Source organism: Pleurodeles waltl, chromosome 1_2 (genome assembly GCF_031143425.1).
Source record: "Pleurodeles waltl isolate 20211129_DDA chromosome 1_2, aPleWal1.hap1.20221129, whole genome shotgun sequence".
In the NCBI taxonomy this organism is placed as follows: domain Eukaryota; kingdom Metazoa; phylum Chordata; class Amphibia; order Caudata; family Salamandridae; genus Pleurodeles; species Pleurodeles waltl.
Window position 1 is genome coordinate 785089663 of NC_090437.1, and position 20130 is coordinate 785109792.

Sequence of the window (20130 nt, forward strand, 5' to 3'; positions counted from 1 at the left end):
GATATCGCAAATTGCGGTGCGACTCTGCAACGAATTGCAAATTGGTATTGCGATTTTTACCTGCATCCCGTTTTGCGAGTCAGAAACAGCGATTCGCAAGGAGTCGCTATTTCCGACCCGCAATTCTTTAGCTTCGTACATGTGGCCCATTGTGTCCTATAGACACCAATGGGTGCGATATATGTTCTTTAAATTCCACAGGAGGCTTTAGAACTAATAGGCCGGACCCTCGCTATGTCTCCTCAGAACTCTCAGCTATACTGACAACATATAGTGTAGAGAAATGATGCCAACAGTGGTTGAAGAGTTCCTCACTAGATGTTGTTAAAGAACACCTTGGTCTCCTGTTCAATGAAACAGAGTTACAGGATTTGCTGTTAGGCCCCAGAAAACAATGCAGAAAATGCTTCTTATATGCAGTATGTAATGAAATTTGGAAACTTCCCCAACAAGAGGCGGCTGCCGAGTTAAGGTAAAATGATCAGCAAATTTTACAGAAAGCATTAGCCATGGCAGATAAAGGTATTAACACCTAGTCTGACAAGATATACATTTTGTATCCTCTGCAATAGACACAATACAGGGTGACGTGTCATCTTTACACCACGGACAGAGTCAGCTAAGGACCATTATGCAGGTGGGTTGGACCAATCTGCCTATTTCAGCAATTAATTTCACATCCTGTCTATAACACATTCCAGTAGGCAGATATGAAAAGCTGGGAGATAGTGCCATACACGAGGTGTGGGAGATTCCCTTTTTGTACAATTGTTTCAATGGCATGAAAGAGGTCTTTCTTAGCAGTAGTGAATGCAAAACTTCTGTGAGCCATTCTATGGTTTCTAAACAGCTGTCCTTGCACGGAGGATGCAATGCCTCAGCAGCAAAATTGGCTTGTTATCTGAAGGGAGTTCCAGTCCCCTTGATTATACCTGCATTCCAGGTGCTCTCAAATGGCAGCTATATGCCCCTTATCAGTGAGAGTTGTTCTGGAATGCGAGCCAGAATAGCTTATGTCATTTTGGTCTTCCAAATTGTCACATGTTGCAGGACTGTGTTTTTTCCCCTTGCACAACAAAGAGGAGTAGTAGACATTTGCCCTCATATTGCTACTTCTGATGTTAATTTTGACAAGCTGAGCAGACTCAAGGCTTTATTGTTTCAAAAACATGTAATGCTTACATCTGCAGCGAGACCTATGCGCTTCAAGTTGCGAGGTCATCAACAGGCATTCAGTCCCTTTTAAGCACAAATTTTCAGTGACACTTTGGTGAACTCATGGGACGAATATTTAACATCTCCAGTACTACTGGAATCATGCATTTCTTTAAGGCTGTTGGTTCTGGTTTCGCTCACTCCTTCTCCTCTGTATTTGGCTTAATACCTTCAGCCATACACTCAGTATTTTGAGTATTTTCAGGGGATTTCCGATTACTTTCGCTATAATAGGTGGCATCTTGCTGTTGCTGTTTTCTGCTCCATGGCTGTCCCCTCACAACAAGGCGGACTGAAAGTGCTTCCACCAGAGCAACTACGTCGCAAACGCATGATTCAGTATTTTGGAGCACCACTCCTGGAACAACTGTAGTAGGACTGGTCATTCAAACCAATTTTGGATTGTGTGCAGCCCATGTTTTGATGTCATTGGTGTCCTTTCGAATGTGCACTGAAATCCTGTCTTTCTACCCGGCGCTTCCTTTCATTGGATGCTGTTCTGTTGATGTTCTCGATGAGGGATCATTACCAGACCTGTGCATTGAGGGTTCGTTTGCTACAGGAAGCTCTGTATGAGTTGCCCTTTGTGAATATTGCGACTCTTAACTCAACATTGGGCACAACACGGAATGCTGCTCCCTCAGCTGGAGCTCAGAATTGGAACACAATTGCTCTATGGTTTTCCTTAACAATGATTTGGCTACTTTAACACCTGCTGAAATGGAACCTTTCCTGGTTTGAATTGCCCTTGATATAATTGGTGACTTTCAAAGTGACAATGACCTTTGAATTTGGACTTCTTTGGTGCCACTATTGACGTTTTAAATTGTCCTTCTTTTCCTTCATGCTCAAGTGTCTTTTAGCTTGTCATTATTGACATTTATGTTTATATGCTTTTATAAATAGTTTTTATTTTTTTATGATTTTAGGCTTTTAAACCACCTTTGAACTGGCAAGGAGAGGGAGTTTTATAGCTATTCTAGCCATATTTTACCAAACGAGGCCTGCCGTTTTGCACTTTAGCCCAGTTACAAGTTGTTCAGCATTGCTTCATTTTTCTAGCAATAGCCGCATTTACAGTGTTGTTTTATTTTTTTCTATTTAATTGTTTTTTCACCTATGAAAGCATTACCTTCCCAGTAGGACATTGCTGTCACTTTGTGATTTCTTCAAGGCTGCAGTCAGATAGGGTTGACGAAAAAGGCGGTATGCTGTGTTTCCTACATTCATAGAAATACACATATTCTTATGTGAGGACCCTTTCTTAGAATGTCAACTGTTTCATTATAAAAACACTTCTTTTTCCCATGCACACTAGAAGGAGATTACAGCCAGATGACCACAACTGCATGCTGATTGCCTCGCTACAGCTGCCTGCTTAGACTGACAAACCCCTAGCATACATGGGGATGGTTTCTCTCTAAATTACAGGCTTCGTTACTCAGGTCTGAGGGATGATGTCTTCCCAGGGGAGAAACCTGAAGGGTGGATTAGGGCTTATTATGCTGTGCTCTAACATAGCTTTGGTAGGAGAACTATATATTGCTCCTAGAGACAGTATGGTGGGACTGTTTTTGTGTTTCACTCTCCTTGTCACAATTTTGCTTTTATTGTGTTTTATCACCCTAGTTATTGCAATAGATGCAATAGACTTAAATAAACCCTTATTTAACTATATTCTGCCTCTGTTTGTCTTTGCCTGTGTGAAACTAATGTAACCAAAAGAAAGGGATGAGATCTGATCAACAGTGATTCCCCTGAGGAGTCTTTCTTGTCACACACCCGGTTACCACAATCATCCGTGCTCTTGGGTGGAGATGAGGCGCTGCTAGTTAGCCGGAAAACCTAACAGGTGTCATATGGTGTGGAACTTTATTTAGTACTCTAAATCCAGTAGCCTCATTAGAATAATGAGAACCTACACAACAACCTTTAAATTTGAACTAATTAGGAAATAACTTTTGTTGACAGTTTTAAAACGTTCCCAAGCCAAGATAGATAAAAAAGTTGGTTTTATTAATAGTTGGGTCCGTTCAAAATACAACTTAACCTACACAGGACAAACAGTTTTTTGGGATTGTTCATGGAACTGTTGATTGTAGGAACATATGTCCAGTATTGAACAATTTCCACCTTTTAGGCACTCAATATCGTAGGCTTATAAGTCACATTCTAATGGCACTTTCAACAATGTACTTGGTTTAAATAGTTTTCTTCTCTCTCGGATGGTGCTGTCCAGGAGGAATGCAGTGGTGCACCCTGGTGCCATACCTTTGTGTCATATGCATGGATGTGTAAATACACTTGGCACAGATAGCATTTAGCTTCCACTCCACAGGTGCATTATCTGTACCTTCCATTTTGTCCTTATTGAAAGTTAAGCATGACACTTACTTAAACCCAATACAGTACTTAAAAACCTAAAGCCAGCAAAATTAGGTGGTGAAAAGAGCAGGGACAATGACAATATGATGTCCTTTCTTACAGAATCAATGAATGCTCTCCATAACAGGGATGCAATTAATAATAGGAATAAAATGAAAAATGTTGTACAGCTCATTTACAATTTCAAAGGGGTGTACTGACTTTGTCAACTTGTTTGCACATAGTTAAAGGATGTGATATTATTATTTTGTCTGCCTATTTTCTTTTTTATGTATTTTGTTTACGGTGAAGAGTCAAGGTGATGAACCAAAAGTTAATGGAAAATGTCACTTTCATCATTATCAGAGACTGCCACTGTGGCTTTAAAATGGCATCCCCATCTGTATGGTGTCCACCGTTGTTTGGTGCTGCTTGTGTTTTGATATAGTTCAATAAAACTACCTTTTGGGTTTCAGCATAAAAAGGTTCTCAACTGTTTGAGCAGACAGGCTTGTTCTGATGTCACAGAGGATTGCTCCAGCAATACTACATATATTGAGTGGATACCTGTGGGGCACAAAAGACAAGAGGCAGTATCACAATCCAGCTCTCTATGCTGCACTGACACGGAATGAGTGTTTTTCTTTTTCCCATCTTCAGTGTATGCAATAATTCTAAAATTCTCATTCTTAGTCATGCACTGCAAATGCCAGAGTTAAAAAAAATCGGGCTCATCATTTTCTCTTAATTTTTCTGAGCTCTGCAGAAATAGAAAAAAAAATAACTGGAGCTCCTTATTCCTCAGACGTTAGTCCACCATAAATAAATATCTTGGAAATCAAAATAATCAACTAATTTACCTAATTATGCAAGGATAATTCAGGCAGAGGTTGCTTTGATACTTTTCTTCCAGATTACAGGTTTACATAGTTAGGCTGTCATCATATATGGGGGATAAATAAGAGAGGGCAGGAATATGTAATCTGTATATATCTCCTTCCTCAGGAGTAAATGTTTCCCTAAATTTCATGAAATATATTTTGTGATGAAAATTAACAAAGATTCCGCACGTCCAGTCAAATTTATTGCTAGAAAACAAAGTATCTATTTCCAGTTGCAAAGTGAACATATAATAGAAAATATGACACACATCCAGTTTCGGTAATATATATTTATAGATATCAATCGTGTGAAAAATACTGGTACACTCAGTTCCAAATGTATCAATGGATCAGAGGCCTGATTACAAGTCTGGTGGTCCATTGACTGCCATGGCGGTGGCGGTCTGACCACCATCGATCTCGCAGTCGGGCCACCGTATTTCGAGTATGGCCATAGTACCAACAAAAGATCACCAGTGGTCAGCCGTCACCGCCAGGTAGCACAGACCACCACGGTCACAAGGAAGCACAAACAGGCCGGCGGAGTCTGTGTTTCCCGCATACTCATTATGAGCTTGCACACTGCAAATGTGTCTGTGGCGGCCCAACCACCACGTATCAGAAGGTGTAAACTGACAGTATAAAGGGAGACGCTCTGCTACAGGCAGACTTACAAATCCAGTGCCACCAAGGAGCACTTCATGCCACTGACCTGCTCCCACAACGCCATGGAAACCAACAACCGTAAGTACACACACCTACCTGTATCTTTACAGGTTTCAACCCATACACACCCACAAACATACATCAAAATAGCACACACACAATCACTATAAGCTCACTATGGGCAGCACACACACTGCATCTCAACACTATAGAAATACACACAGCCACACAGCTCAGGCACAGGGACTGTGAAGGCTGCACAACATTGTCACACCACTGTCCAGGTTCTGTCCACACATACAACACACATATGTATCGCAGTGGCATGGAACTCAAACACCACAATGAAAAAACCCTGCAATGGACGCACACATCACACACATTACAGCACAGCACAATGTAAGCGCAATGGCATGCACAAAACACAGATTGACAAATAGACAAAGAAAACATGGCAACTATACCTGCACAAATGGGGTGGGGGGCATCTGGGACACCCAGGGAAGGGGACTGCAATGGGAGATACATCACTTCGTACAGGCCCCTCAAACAACATGTGTATAGAAAATGGCCCTACATGGGTCCCAGGTAAAAACAACACTAAACCCAAATGTCATGAACATCTGAACAATGGGGGGAAGGGCAAGTCATCAAGGCACATGCAACTCCTACTGCATGGGACATACCCCTACATGAACTAGCTGCAAGAGACACACACCTGAATGGACACATGCACAGGCAAGTTCAAACACAGCAAGCACAACTGAACACACTCCATGTCTGCACAAGCAAACTCAATATGACACATATCAGATACATACAGAAGCCATGTCAGGGGAACAAGTCGAACACCATAAATGCCCACATTGCACAGCACAAAAATAAATACTTACCATACCAAATACTACACAATGCCATGACACCAACATTGCATGTACACACATACACCTATACACACAACATATACTATACTCTCAGGGGATACCAGCACTGCCCATAAACTCACATACTGTGAACAACAGCACATGGAACAGCAAGCCGGCCCAAGCACACAGAACTGCAGGCACAGAACATAAATTAATCAGGAACAACATGATGGTGTTAAAGGAATTGCAGGACAAAAGTGTGCCCACAAAATCCAACTGTTTGGGTTTCTTAACTTGAAAATGTCTTCAAGTTCAAAGGCCATTGGCCAGTGCAAAATAGGGCAAACATAACACAGTGTTGTGCCTAAACTTGACTCCCAAGTGCCACAGAACCTCCACAGGAAGGGTCATGAAGGCAGCAGGGAGGCACCTCAGGGATTATTCAGAAGTAGGGGGGTAGGGGATTGGATTTTCGAGGGGGCATTTGGGCTTGGGAGGGGTGGTCTTCTTGGGAGGGGTGGGCTTCTTCTTGGCGGTGGAGGGATATGGGTGGTTGCAGGAGGGCAGGGGAGGCCTTGGAGGTAGAAGGGATGGCCTTGGAGCTAGGTGTGGTCCCTTTGGGTGTGGAACAGGGGAGAATAAGGGTAAGGTGAAACTCACATAGGAAAAGTTTTTGGACACACAGGGATGGTCATCAGAAGGGGGTTGGGATTTGGAGGTTGAGGGATAGGTTATAGGCAGTGTAGGTGTAGATGTCATGGGTGCATGCTTATGCGAGGTATGCTTGTGTGTGTTGGGTGTCTGTTGGGTGGGTGAGTGTGGGTGTTTGTGTGCTTTGAGGGGATAAGATGTGGAGAGACTGGGGGATGCCATGGTAGGTGAGTGTGTGTATATTGGGGTGGTGACTGCAGGTATGGTGGATGTGGTGGATGCATGTGCATCTGTAGTTGTGGTGTCTGTGGGTGTGGTTCTTGTGGTGGATGTCTGTGGGTCTGCTGGGATGGTGTCTGCAGGTAGGATGGGTATGGTGGCTGTGTCAGTGACTATTGTGGTGGTGTCTGTAGGAAAGCTTCATGTTGTGTGTATGATGCTGGGGTGTCAGGAGAAGTTGTGAGTGTTGTTGTGTCTGTAGGTGGATGTTGTATGTTTGTGTGCCGGTTTGTCTTGTGGTGCTTGTGTTGTTGTGTGCTCCATTTTACTGTTGAGATGGATGTCTGTGGATCTGATAGTGTGCTTTGGGTAGGTAGGTGAATCCCCATTCCCCATTGGATTGGGAAGAGGGAGGCGGAGGTGGAGAGGTGTAGAGGGCACAGAAGGTGGTGGTGACTGGCTGCCATTAGCATGGAGGCTACAGCCTGAAAAGGATCTCTGCAGGACATTGCACCATGAATGGCTTCCAGGAATGCATTAGTCTGTTGGAGCTGACTTACCAATCCCTGGACAGCATTCACAATGGCTGACTGACCCTAAGGGATACTCCTCAAGAGGTCAATAGCCTCCTCACTGAGGGCAGCAGGGGTAACAAGGCCTAGGGTGGAGTTGTCTGTGGTGAAGGAGACAACCACCCTCTTGGGTGAGTGGGCACGGCCAACTGGGTGGGGAGCAACAGGGAGGGCGGTGATAGAACCGGGGGTGGTGAAGAAAGATAATGCTGGGCGTTGCCCCAATGGGTCTGCCGCCACTAGGAAGTAGCCGCTTGAGGAGAAATCCAAGGATGATGATGATGATGATGATGCAGATCCGGTCTCCCCGCACTGCCCTCTCCCTCGCCCTCTGTGCCACTGGGTCCCTCCGTGTAAGTAATCTCTTGACCAGAGGTCCCATGGGGAGATGCATCCCCACTTAGCTCATCTCCTCTGCTTGCCTGTCCTGATGCTGCAAGATGAAAGTGGAATATGGTCATCACATGGCTATGATAACCACTGAACCACAACTCACTTTGACTAACAATACAATTATATTAAGTAGGCACCAGCAAAACTCAGTTAACTAAACGCAGATAACAGCATCTCATTGTAAATTTGATTGAGCCAACAATTAGAAATGATGCCCTGAAATGCTGCTATGTTGAATACAAAAGTTCAATATCCTGAAGTGGGTGACATAGAAATAACCATGCCACACAGGAAACATTTCAACAATGTACATGTCAAAGCCCAGCTCACCTGAGTTCTTGTTCAGTTCTGATGGAGGTTGAAGACAATCCGACCCCACCCTGAAACTGCTTGTTCCAGCACACTAGTTTTTAAAACAGTGCACTAAGAACAGAAGCTCAAGGGAAGGGGGGAAGTGGATAAAATAAAAAAAAGAGAGACAACACCGTTCTTGCGTTTCCACTGTTGAAGTGCTGCACAAATCTGCGGCCCTTTCTGACTTCTGTAGAAACTGGTGCCTAATGAAACATAAACAAAGAACAGATAAGTGAAACCTATTCCTAAATGGGTTCCTGACTATCCCTTTATTTATTAGAAATTCTCTTCTAAAAGTACCTCTTGGATCCTGGTCTCTAGTTTCCAGGTTTGGAATGTGTTACTGCTCTGGGATGTGTTTTCTATTACTGTAAAGCTTCTAAAACATTAAACAAATACGGTTATCAGAATTACCAATATCAAACATTCAACATAATATAACTAAAGCCTAAATTCCCAATAGCTGACTCACTTTTCCCATATTTCCAGAATCTTTTATAAAACAAATACTGTACTTTTACATCAAAATACAGCATGTAATTTGTGCAAGTCCTTGATTTACTGTTTGCCTTGCTGTCAATGGTTTCCACTGTTCGATTCCCAAAAGTTCCATGAAAAAAAACAATGTCCACTTCACAAAGTTCCGCAAAATACTCCTGCAACAAAGAGCCTGAATCACAATGCTCGTGGAAGGCACTTCGCCTCAAACTGTCTATACACGAATCCAGAAATTGCCGTCAAAGCTCCCTCAGGTAATAAAAAGTTTTGCACTTACTTGTTGCTGGCAAGAGATACTGATCAGTCTAACCTTGTCTTCTTTCTCTTTTGCAGGTTACTCATAGGAGAGAGGCTGAAGCAAGGAGGAACCGGAAACCGGAAGAAGGAAGAGCCAGCAGCTGCGCCCATTGAAGGCAATGAAAGTCTGTAAAGAGCAGGAGTGCCAGCGCCAAGGGATCTGTTCTCAGGTAAGCGGGAGGTAGACGAGCACAAGCACTGGGTGAGGCTCGGGGGATGCCTTTTATAGACAGGGCTGGGTGTGGTTCGAAGAGCTGGGTGTGGTTTGAAGGGCTGGGTGTGGTCCTCACATGCTGCACATGTTCTTGGAAGGTGTGCAGAGCTGGGTGTGGTTTGAAGAGCTGGGTGTGGTCCTCACATGCTGCACATGTTCTTGAAAGGTGTGCAGAGTTTCAGTTATTATGCAAATGAGTTGGATTAACACATGGCCTAGAGAGGAGTGTTTTAAAGAAGCCTTGGTAAAAGCAAGGCCCAATGTGTAAACAAAACAGCACATTAAACAACATACACAGAAGCCTAGGGGGGGGGAAGGTGAGATAACACGAAAGGCTTTCAATAGTAAGTTTAAAAGGGAGCTATTACAGAACCCACTAGTGCAGTGAGAGGGGACATGCTCTTTGCTGTGTACAAACCCTAACAGTACACTTACAGTGACACCCGTCACAATAGATTCAAAGAAGTAGTATCAATGAAACTCCGATAGGCTCCCATATGGCATGAAAAGGAAAACTGTTGACGTCAGGTTCAATATGTTAGGGAGAGGTGTTCCCAGAATAAGCAAAACAACACATTTGCAAAACCCAGGATAATCATCACTAATTTCTGACACCCATTACAATGATATCCTCTGAGTAATTCTGTAGTAGACATCTGTCCTTTTCATGATGGAGAGACACAGAACTTTAAAAGGATAATAGAAGGCCCTCAACCTGTTGCCCAATGAGCACCAATATCACTAACCACATCTTGGACTTTCCAATCCGGATGTCTGTCTCTGGATTAATGCCTGTACCCAAACACAGGTGATGTCAACATTACTGCAACTCCCTCCGTGATGCATGCCAATACTCTGGTCACAAACCTCAACCATTACACATGTGCAATACATCCCTTATCACATGATTCCACATCAAGGAGATAGAGAAACACAAAGTGGTTCCATACTCTGGGCCGACCTGTCATCTCCATCATAGCTCCTTCAGTCCTACATGCAAAATGACACACTATGACGCATGAAGGTATATGTCAAAGAATGAACAAAGGTGACACCCTCTTAACTGTGGCACCATATGAAATGGACATCCATTGTAGGTTTACTATTCTATAGACAGTTTCTCATGCAGGATTCCCCCTAGCTTTATCCTAGGTTCCAGGTCCTAAAGGGAAGGCACACTAGTTTGATACACATGACATGTCAACACAAACAATCTCCCATCTACTGTGTGACACATGAATCATCCCTCATTGTCAGGGGGAGCAGTCAGTACCTCACTCAATCAACTGACAATGGGACAGGCAGGAATTTGCCATGTAGTCACCCCCTTATGACTGCTGTGATGCCCTCAAATGCCAATCCAGCTCCAGGTAGACCACGCCAGAATGCGGGCCATTAGGGGGGTCATGGTCAAATGTGCACCTCCCCCACGTTGAGAGGACAGCCCCAGCTGGGACTCCACGATCTAAAGGGCCCAGCATCTCAGGTCCTCCCACCTCTTGCGACAGTGGGTGCTCCACCAGCCGTGGACACCCAGGGTCCAAACCTTATTGGCGATGGCTCTCGAAAATCCTTTTCTTCTGATGGGTGTTGACCTGCATGGATGCAAAAGAAAAGATAAGAAATTATATCAAGTCCCATCCAAAAATGGATAAGCCTCATACATGCCACCATACCAAGAGAAGAACATCCTGTCTTGCTCATTCTGACCAAATGTGGCACATACCAGTCATTGAATACATGGAAATGACTACAAACACTTCCCAGTATGCAGCCCTACCCAGACCCAGCTCAGGCTCTGCACTGACTACATAGGTCAACTGACATCTTGTGGACATGATCTAGCAATCTGACAAAGATCAGAAGCACATTGAGACACATAACACCTATGGGGCTTCTGGAAGGTAAACTCCTCAGCTATGAATGCATCAAAACACTCACAATCTGTGAGAATGATTGTTAGAAATGGGGTCTCTAGTTGGCAGAGGTATACACCCTTGTCCAAGTATGGACCAAAATCCTAGTCATGGTAAATCACACACAATCCAAATTATCCTGTGCCTACCCTCTGGTAGTCAGGCTTAAGTTAGAATGCAATGTGTAAAGTATTTGTGCAATAAATCATACAGTAACACAGTGAAAACACCACAAAAATACACCACACAGGTTTATGAAAAGACATTATATTAATCTGGTTAAAATAAGGTCAAAATGACAAAGAATCAATAAGCATAAGCTGAGATGTCACTTTTGCAAGATTAAAGAGTCTTAAATCTTAGAAATCAACAGTTGTCTCTTGATTACACAAAGTACCTAGTTTGCGTAAAAAATAACATGCACGGAGACTGCAGAGGCGGAGATGCGTGGAAAAATATGGTGTGCATCAGATTTTCTGACGTGGCAAAGACGATGCGTCATTTCTTTCCACATTGCAAGGGGCTCTGCATCATTTTCCAGTGTGCAGTCTTGGTTCCTCACTGCGGTGTGGGGATCTTTTTTGATGGTCAGGGACAATACAGGGAAATCCTGGGCATGCTGGAAGAAGTCGCAGGCGTTGCTTCGATTTTCCACTCTGGGAATCAGCTGTATTGTATTGTATTGTAATCGGATTTATATAGCGCTTACTACCCCTGACGAGGCGTTGAAGCGCTTTTCGATGAGTAGCACGGTATCCTGGAACCCAACAAGAATTAGTGATGGATTAGTATCGGGAAATAATGAGTACAGTTTTAGTATTATTATGAGTTAATTTGAGCCGCAGATATTAGAGTTTGTTAGTTAGATTGACTGGAGTAATGGAGGGGTGGAGGAGGAAAGAAATCCAGAAGTGTTAATTGGGAGTATATCCTTCATTTACTCAACCCAAAGGCTTGGGATGAGTAAAGGGGGGTGGAGGAGGGGAGAGCATAGTAGCAGGGCGAGATAAATGCGGGAGAATTTAGTAGGGTTGTGTGGGAGGTCACAGTAGTAGAGTGAGGTTTGGTGAGTTAAATGTGGAAGCGAAGGGAAGAGCTTAGGCAGTGTTATTTAGGAGATTAAAGTAGTAGAAGGGATTTGGGATGAGTCAGAGTGAGAATGGAGGATAGTTTGATAGAGACATGACATATGATGATGAGTAGATAAGTGTGATAAGATGAGAGCAGGAATTCATAGATATCTAGTATAACAACCCACCCAGGAGCCATGCAATGATCCACGAAACATGCCAAGCACAGAAACAACATGTACACATACATACACATATATATACACACACACACACATGAATACACACACATATGCACATACAACACATAATTAGAACCATGGGTAAAAAATACTTAGTCAAACAGGTTTAGAGAGTGTGTGTGTATTTCATTGTTATGACATAGTAGCGATACATATTTTCTAAAGAAACTATAAATAAATAGAAATATACACATAATCTGAAAAAATATTTATCATCATAGGCATATACAGTTCATAGTTGTTTGAATATGGTGGTTATGAAGGAAAGAGCCAACTCTTGAGTAGTTTTCTGAAGACAAGAAAGTTGTCTGTGGCTCTTATAGTTGGGGGTAATGAATTCCATAGTTTGGCTGCTTGGACGGAGAAGGATGTCCACCTATAGTCTTTTTTCTTGTATGGTGGTGTTCTAAGGCGTGGTGCCAATCTTGAGCGGAGGTTTCTTTGTTGGATGTATTTGGTAATTTTCTTTCTGATAAAAAGCGGCCCGGTTCCATGTATAGTTTTGTGGGTGATACAAAGCAGCTTGAAAGTGCATCTTCTGGCAACGGGTAACCAGTGTAGTCCTCTCAAGGCAGGGGAGATGTGGGCTTGCGGCTTTACATGTAATAGCCTGGCTGCAGAATTCTGGATACGTTGCAGTTTTTTCATAACAGATAGAGATGATCCATGGTAGAGGCCATTGGCATAATCCAGTTAGGATAGTACAAGCGAGATAGTAGCTTGCACCTTGTGTGGAAATCCGAGGTGGAGGAAGATGCGTCGTAAAGTCTTCAAGGTGTTAAAGCTTGTTTGTGCTAATTTGTCCACTTGGGCATTCATAGTTAACTTTGAATCCATGGTGATTCCTAGGTTTTTAACTACCTTGGATAATTGAGGAGGTGGTCCGAGATCGTCAGGCCAGACGCACAGAGGGTCATAATTTTTCCAGTGACCACATATGAGTATTTCTGTTTTGGAGGTATTTAGTTTGAGATGGCTCCAGGTCATCCACTGATCAACGGCTCTGAGGCAACTGAAGATTTGTGAGTTTTCAATGTTTTGGGGGCATTCTAATTTAAGTAGTATTTGTGTGTCATCTCCATAGTTGTAGCATGTGAGATGGAAATCATTGATCAGTTCTGGTAAAGATATCATGTAGATGTTGAAAAGCAAAGGTGAGATGATTGACCCTTGGGGGACCCCTGCTTTTGTGAGGTAGGGTTCAGACGAGAAGGGGGGCGAGTGGATAATATTAGATCGTTTTTGAAGATAGGAAGTAATCCAGTCGAGGGCAATCCCTTGTATGCCGGCTTCGTGGAGTCTTTGAGTTAAGGTGCCATGGCCAGCTGTATCAAAGGCAGCTGAGAGGTCCAAGAGAAGTAGTGCAGCAACTCCATTTCGGTCAACTGTGTTTTTAAGATCAACCCAGATTGCTCTGAGTGACGATTCAGTGCTTCTTCCTGGGCGGAATCCAGTTTGGAAGTCTGAAAGTATAGAATTGTCTTCAATGAATTGTGACATCTGGGTGAATGCTGCTCTTTCTATCAATTTGCCCAGGAAAGGTCCATTTGTGATTGGTCTGTAGTTGTTGGGGTCTTGCGGGTCTAGGTTTGTTTTCTTTAATAAAGGTCGTATGTATGCCTTTTTCAGGTCTGCAGGAAAAGTTCCTGAAGTTAAAGAGTTGTTGATGATTCTTCTTACAGGTGTGGCAGCAGAAGTAGATAGAAGAATGTTCTTGAAGATTTGTGGTGGGCAAGGGTCAGAAGGGCAACCAGAAGGTCTGCTTGCTTTGACCAAGTCCATAAATTCATCCTGGGATATTTGTTTGAAGGACTGTAGAGGTTGGGTTGGTTTATTCTTAAAGGGTATTTTAGGAAAGGGGTTGGTGCTGATGGTTTTCTTCTGTTTTAAATAGGAGTCCAATGTGTCTGCCTTGGTTGTGTAGTGAGTTGCCAATTTGTTTGTGAAATCTTGTGTAGTGGGATGACTTCCTTCCATGCATGTAGGTTTTCGAAATTCATTGAGAATTTTATAAAATTCCTTGGTTGTAGATTTAGCATTTTGAATTCTGTATGAGTAGTATCTTTTTTTAGCTTTTTTGATTGATGATTTGTATATCCTGTTAAGTTTGTGTAGCTGCAGTTTGTCTTGACTGTTGTTTGTTTTGAGCCAGGTCGGCTGCAACTTTCTGATTTGTTGCTTTATCTTTTTAAGTTCTGTGTTTCTCAAAGGTGTTGGTTTTCTTTTGTTGTGTTTAGTTTTTCTGAGTGGTATTAGGATATCAAAAGCTTCCTGTAGCCACTCATAAAGTTCTGGCACAGAATTAATTGTATCAATATCTGTGTTTGCTGTTAGTTGTGTTTCTGAGTGATCCAAATTGAGTTTGCTCCATGGCCGATAGGTGTATGTATGTAAGTAGTTGTGGGGTGTGTTGATTTGTGGAGTTGTATGTCGGAAAGTTATCATATGGTGGTCCGACCAAGTGATTGGCGTGATGCTATGAATAGTAACTAGTTCAGGCTTATCAAAAATGACATCTAGGATGTGACCAGCGATGTGTGTGGGATTGTGTCTAATCTGATGTAGGTTCAATGCGACTAGGCCAGTGGAGATAGCTTTTGGATGGGGCATATTGGGTTTGTCAAACCAAATGTTTAGATCTCCAAGAATGCATAGATTGGAGTATAGTGTAATAAGGTTTGAGACTGTGTCTAGAAAAGCATCTGGGAAAGTGGAGTTGTTAGGTGGAGGTCTGTAAAGGAGGAAAAAGTTACAGGAGGACGTTGGAGTAGGGTGGCATCTGGTAAGGAGGGCTTCACAACCTTGTATGGAGATGTTGTCTGTTTTACTGAGGTTCATTGCCTGTTTGAATATAATAGCTAGTCCACCTCCTCTCTTGCCTACACAGTTTTGAGTGATGGTTTGATAGCCCGGAGGAATGGCTTCGTGCAACACTGGTGCCATGTCATCTCCCAACCAGGATTCAGTTATGAATAGTAAGTCAGGTTGTGTGTCTGTGAGCAGGTCGTAGATGTGGTGCTTGTTTTTTGAGAGTGATCAAGCATTTATGAGCTGGCAGTTTAGAATAGGTGTGTTAGTGGTAGTGTTGTTTTGTTTAGGAGAAGGGTAAGTAGTGTAATGTCAGCTTGAAGAAGGAGTGTTGCTAGTTGTGATAACTGTTTGAGGCTCACAATAGTTTTGCTTTTCAATATAGTGTTCCTCTTCCAGCAGGTTAAGGAGGCATTTTGTTGGGTCTGTGTGTGTGGGTGGTGGACTTGGTGGCTGAGAGAGCCATGAGGAGTGTAGTGTTTTTTGTAAGGTAGTTTTATTATGTAACAGACAAGGGGATGCGAGGTTGCTATGAGTGGCATGTTTTTTATTTTGTTTGCGTTTGTTTAGTGTGAATGGAGTATGGGTTAGGGGTGGTGGAGGAGCATGTGGATCATGATGTAAGGCTCTAAATTGTGCAATGGAGGATAGCCGAGTGAATGAAAGTTGCTGGGTTGGGGTGGTTGTGGGAGGTGTTTGTGAATAGTGAGAAAGTAGAGGTGGAGATAGGATGAAATTTGTATTCTTTGTGTAGTCCTGAGGGCGGGAGTGGGTATGATGATAGGTGTAATGTAAGTTTGTGTTGCTTTGATGTGCTGATGTTTGTGGTCGGTATTGTTTTTGTGGAATAGTGAGAGGGGATATTGGTGTAGTTGTTTTTGGTGAGGGATTTGTATGTGAGTTAGTGCTGGTAAGTGGAATTTGAGTGTTAGATGGGGTGTTGATGTGTTTTGGAGATGAATGTACGAGGTGTGTAAGAGGTGATGGGTGTGTGTCAGGGGAGTTAGTATTAGTTGTGATGACTGGAGGAGGTAATGTGTGGTGGAGTGAAATGTGGGGATTGTATGGTTGTGTGTAATTGGTGAAGAGAAGGGAAGAGTGTTTGTAGATGGTGTGTTTGAAGGCTGGGTTTAGGCATTGTTATGATGACAGGTGGTCTGTGTGGAGCAAACAGCGGATAGTGTTGTTGGTTAGTATGAGCAGAGAGTGTGTATCTGGAAGGCTGAGATTGAGAGAAATGTATGCTGTAGTTTTGTATTGTGTGGGTGATGGCAGGTTGTGTTAGTGGGAGTGGACAGAGTAGTGTTGGCTGTGAGAATGCAGGTGTTTGACTGTAGTAGTTGTGGGGGATACGAGTATATGTGTTGTATATAGGGTATTGTGTTGGATGAAGGGGCAATGCAATCTGTCTGTGGTCAGTTTGTGATGCATGAGTTGGATGCCTTTGTAGGATGTGTGTTTGCATGTTGAGGGATGTGTAGGGGCTGGAACCATTCCTGGTCAATTGAGAATTGGACAGCATTACTGGCCTTAGTCCCTACCAGGCCCAAACAGGCAGCTGCCCATTGCCTCGACGCCCGGGCTGAGACGCCCTGGGTCCTACCTTTTATAGCCCTACTGGCCAATAAGAAGCTGGTCCTAACCCTAGCCAATCCAATTTGAAGCCCTGATTCAACCAACTAAAAGGAAGACCCAGCCCTAATCACCAATCATAGCCCTATTCCTGACCACCAATCACAGCCCCAGCCCTAAAACCAGCAACCAATCAGAATCCCAGCCCTATCCACCAATCACAGCCCTAGAACCAACAGCCAATCAGAATCTCAGCCATATCCACCAATCACAGCCCTAGAACCAACAGCCAATCAGAATCCCAGCCCTATCCACCAATCACAGCCCTAGAACCAACAACCAATCAGAATCTCAGCCCTATCCACCAATCACAGCCCTAGAACCAACAGACAATCAGAATCCCAGCCCTATTCACCAATCACAGCCCTAGAACCAACAGCCAATCAGAATCCCAGCCCTATACACCAATCACAGACCTAGAACCAACAGCCAATCAGAATATCAGCCTTAGAACGAACAGCCAATCAGATTCCCAGCCCTATCCACAATCAAAACTGTGGCCCTGGAGCCAGCAACCAATGAAAGACCATCTCCCAACAACCTAACACAACAACATATGCAACAACCAGTAGGAACTTATATAAGGAGCAAGTTAACTGAAGTCCAGTCCCTGTGGTCAGGGGGAAAGGCAACTGCTGCTCTATTCAGAATCTCCTTGGATACAGACAGGCTGAATCCACACTTCCAAGCTAGCAGAGTCTACTTTCCAGGTAAGGGAGAGATTGTTTAAGAAACAAACACTGCAATAGTGCTGGGCGTGCAATCTAAAATCGGGCTTTTTTAAAGGCAAAAATACAGGGGGGCAGACAGTTTTTAAGCACAATTTAAATCACATAAACAGATTAAAACAGTCTGAAACACAGAGTCCACAATAAAACAGACACAGGAAGTTGAAACAAACTCTTTTGAACAAATAATACTATTTACCCAGAAAAACTCTGGGCTCCTTACCTAGGTCTTTTTGCAATCCTTGAACACTGGGCTGTATCAGGACACAGGGCAGATGCACAGAGGCACACAGAATGAAGGTGGCTGTCTTGGCCTTCCCTCCCCAAACTTAAGGGGCCAGAGCAGGTGGGGGGGGGGGGTCTCAGGTGCAGCAGAGACTCAGGGAGCCAATCAGCTAAGTCCAGTCTCTGTGGTCAGGGGGAAAGGTAACTGCTGCTCTATTCAGAATATCCTTGGATACAGACAGGCTGAATTCACACTTCCAAGCTAGCAGAGTCTACTTTCCCGGTAAGGGAGAGAATGTTTAAGAAACAAACACTGCAATAGTGCTGGGTGCGCACTCTAAAATCGGACTTTTTTAAAGGCAAAAATACAGGGGGGCAGACAGTTTTTAAGCACAATTTAAATCACAGAAACAGATTAAAACAGTCTCCTAAAACCACACTCTGCAAGATGTATGTAGCCTTTTTCCTTAGAAGAGGAAAAGGTGGGGGGATGTGGGGGTGTCACAAACTAGCAAGGCAATTCACACAGTCACGGCAAAAACGATTTAAAAAACAAAAACACCATTTTAAAAGAGGCCCGGCTGCCTGAAACACAGAGAGTCCACAGTAAAACAGACACAGGTAGTTGAAACTAACACTTTTGAACAAATAATACTATTTACCCAGAAAAACTCTGGGCTCCTTACCTAGGTCTTTTTGCAATCCTTGAACACTGGGCTGTATCAGGACACAGGGCAGATGCACAGAGGCAAACAAAATGGAGGTGGCTGTCTTGGCCTTCCCTCCACAAACTTAAGGGGCCAGAGCAGGTGGGGGGCGGGTCTCAGGTGCAGCAGAGACTCAGGGAGCCAATCTGCTAAGTCCAGTCCCTGTGGTCAGGGGAAAGGCAACTGCTGCTCTATTCAGAATCTCCTTGGATACAGACAGGCTGAATCCTCACTTCCAAGCTACCAGAGTATACTTTCCAGGTAAGGGAGAGAATGTTTAAGAAACAAACACTGCAATAGTGCTGGGTGCGCACTCTAAAATCGGACTTTTTTAAAGGCAAAAATACAGGGGGGCAGACAGTTTTTAAGCACAATTTAAATCACAGAAACAGATTAAAACAGTCTCCTAAAACCACACTCTGCAAGATGTATGTAGCCTTTTTACTTAGAAGAGGAAAAGGGGGGGGGGTGCCACAAACTTGCAAGGCAATTCACACGGTCACGGCAAAAACTAATAAAAAAAAAACACCACTTTAAAAGAGGCCAGGGTGCCTGAAACACAGAGAGTCCACAATAAAACAGACACAGGTAGTTGAAACAAACTCTTTTGAACAAATAATACTATTTACCCAGAAAAACTCTGGGTTCCTTACCTAGGTCTTTTTGCAATCCTTGAACACTGGGCTGTATCAGGACACAGGGCAGATGCACAGAGGCACACAAAATGGAGGTGGCTGTCTTGGCCTTCCCTCCACAAACTTAAGGGGCCAGAGCAGGTGGGGGGGGGCGGGTCTCAGGTGCAGCAGAGACTCAGGGAGCCAATCAGCTAAGTCCAGTCCCTGTGGTCAGGGGGAAAGGCAACTGCTGTTCTATTCAGAATCTCCTTGGATACAGACAGGCTGAATCCACACTTCCAAGCTAGCAGAGTCCACTTTCCAGGTGCGGGAGAGATTGTTTAAGAAACAAACACTGCAATAGTGCTGGGCGCGCACTCTAAAACAGGCTTTTTTAAAGGCAAAAATACAGGGGGGCAGACAGTTTTTAAGCACAATTTAAATCACAGAAACAGATTAAAACAGTCTCCTAAAACCACACTCTGCAAGATGTATGTAGCCTTTTTACTTAGAAGAGGAAAGTGGGGGGCACAAACTAGCAAGGCAATTCACACAGTCACGGCAAAAAAAAATAAAAAATAAACACCACTTTAAAAGAGGCCAGGCTGCCTGAAACACAGAGAGTCCACAGTAAAACAGACACTAGTAGGTGAAACAAACTCTTTTGAACAAATAATACTATTTACCCAGAAAAACTCTGGCCTCCTTCCCTAGGTCTTTTTGCAATCCTTGAACACTGGGCTGTATCAGGACACAGGGCAGATGCACAGAGGCACACAAAATGGAGGTGGATGTCTTGGCCTTCCCTCCACAAACTTAAGGGGCCAGAGCAGGTGGGGGGGCGGGTCTCAGGTGCAGCAGAGACTCAGGGAGACAATCAGCTAAGTCCAGTCCCTGTGGTCAGGGGGAAAGGCAACTGCTGCTCTATTCAGAATCTCCTTGGATACAGACAGGCTGAATCCACACTTCCAAGCTAGCAGAGTCTACTTTCCAGGTAA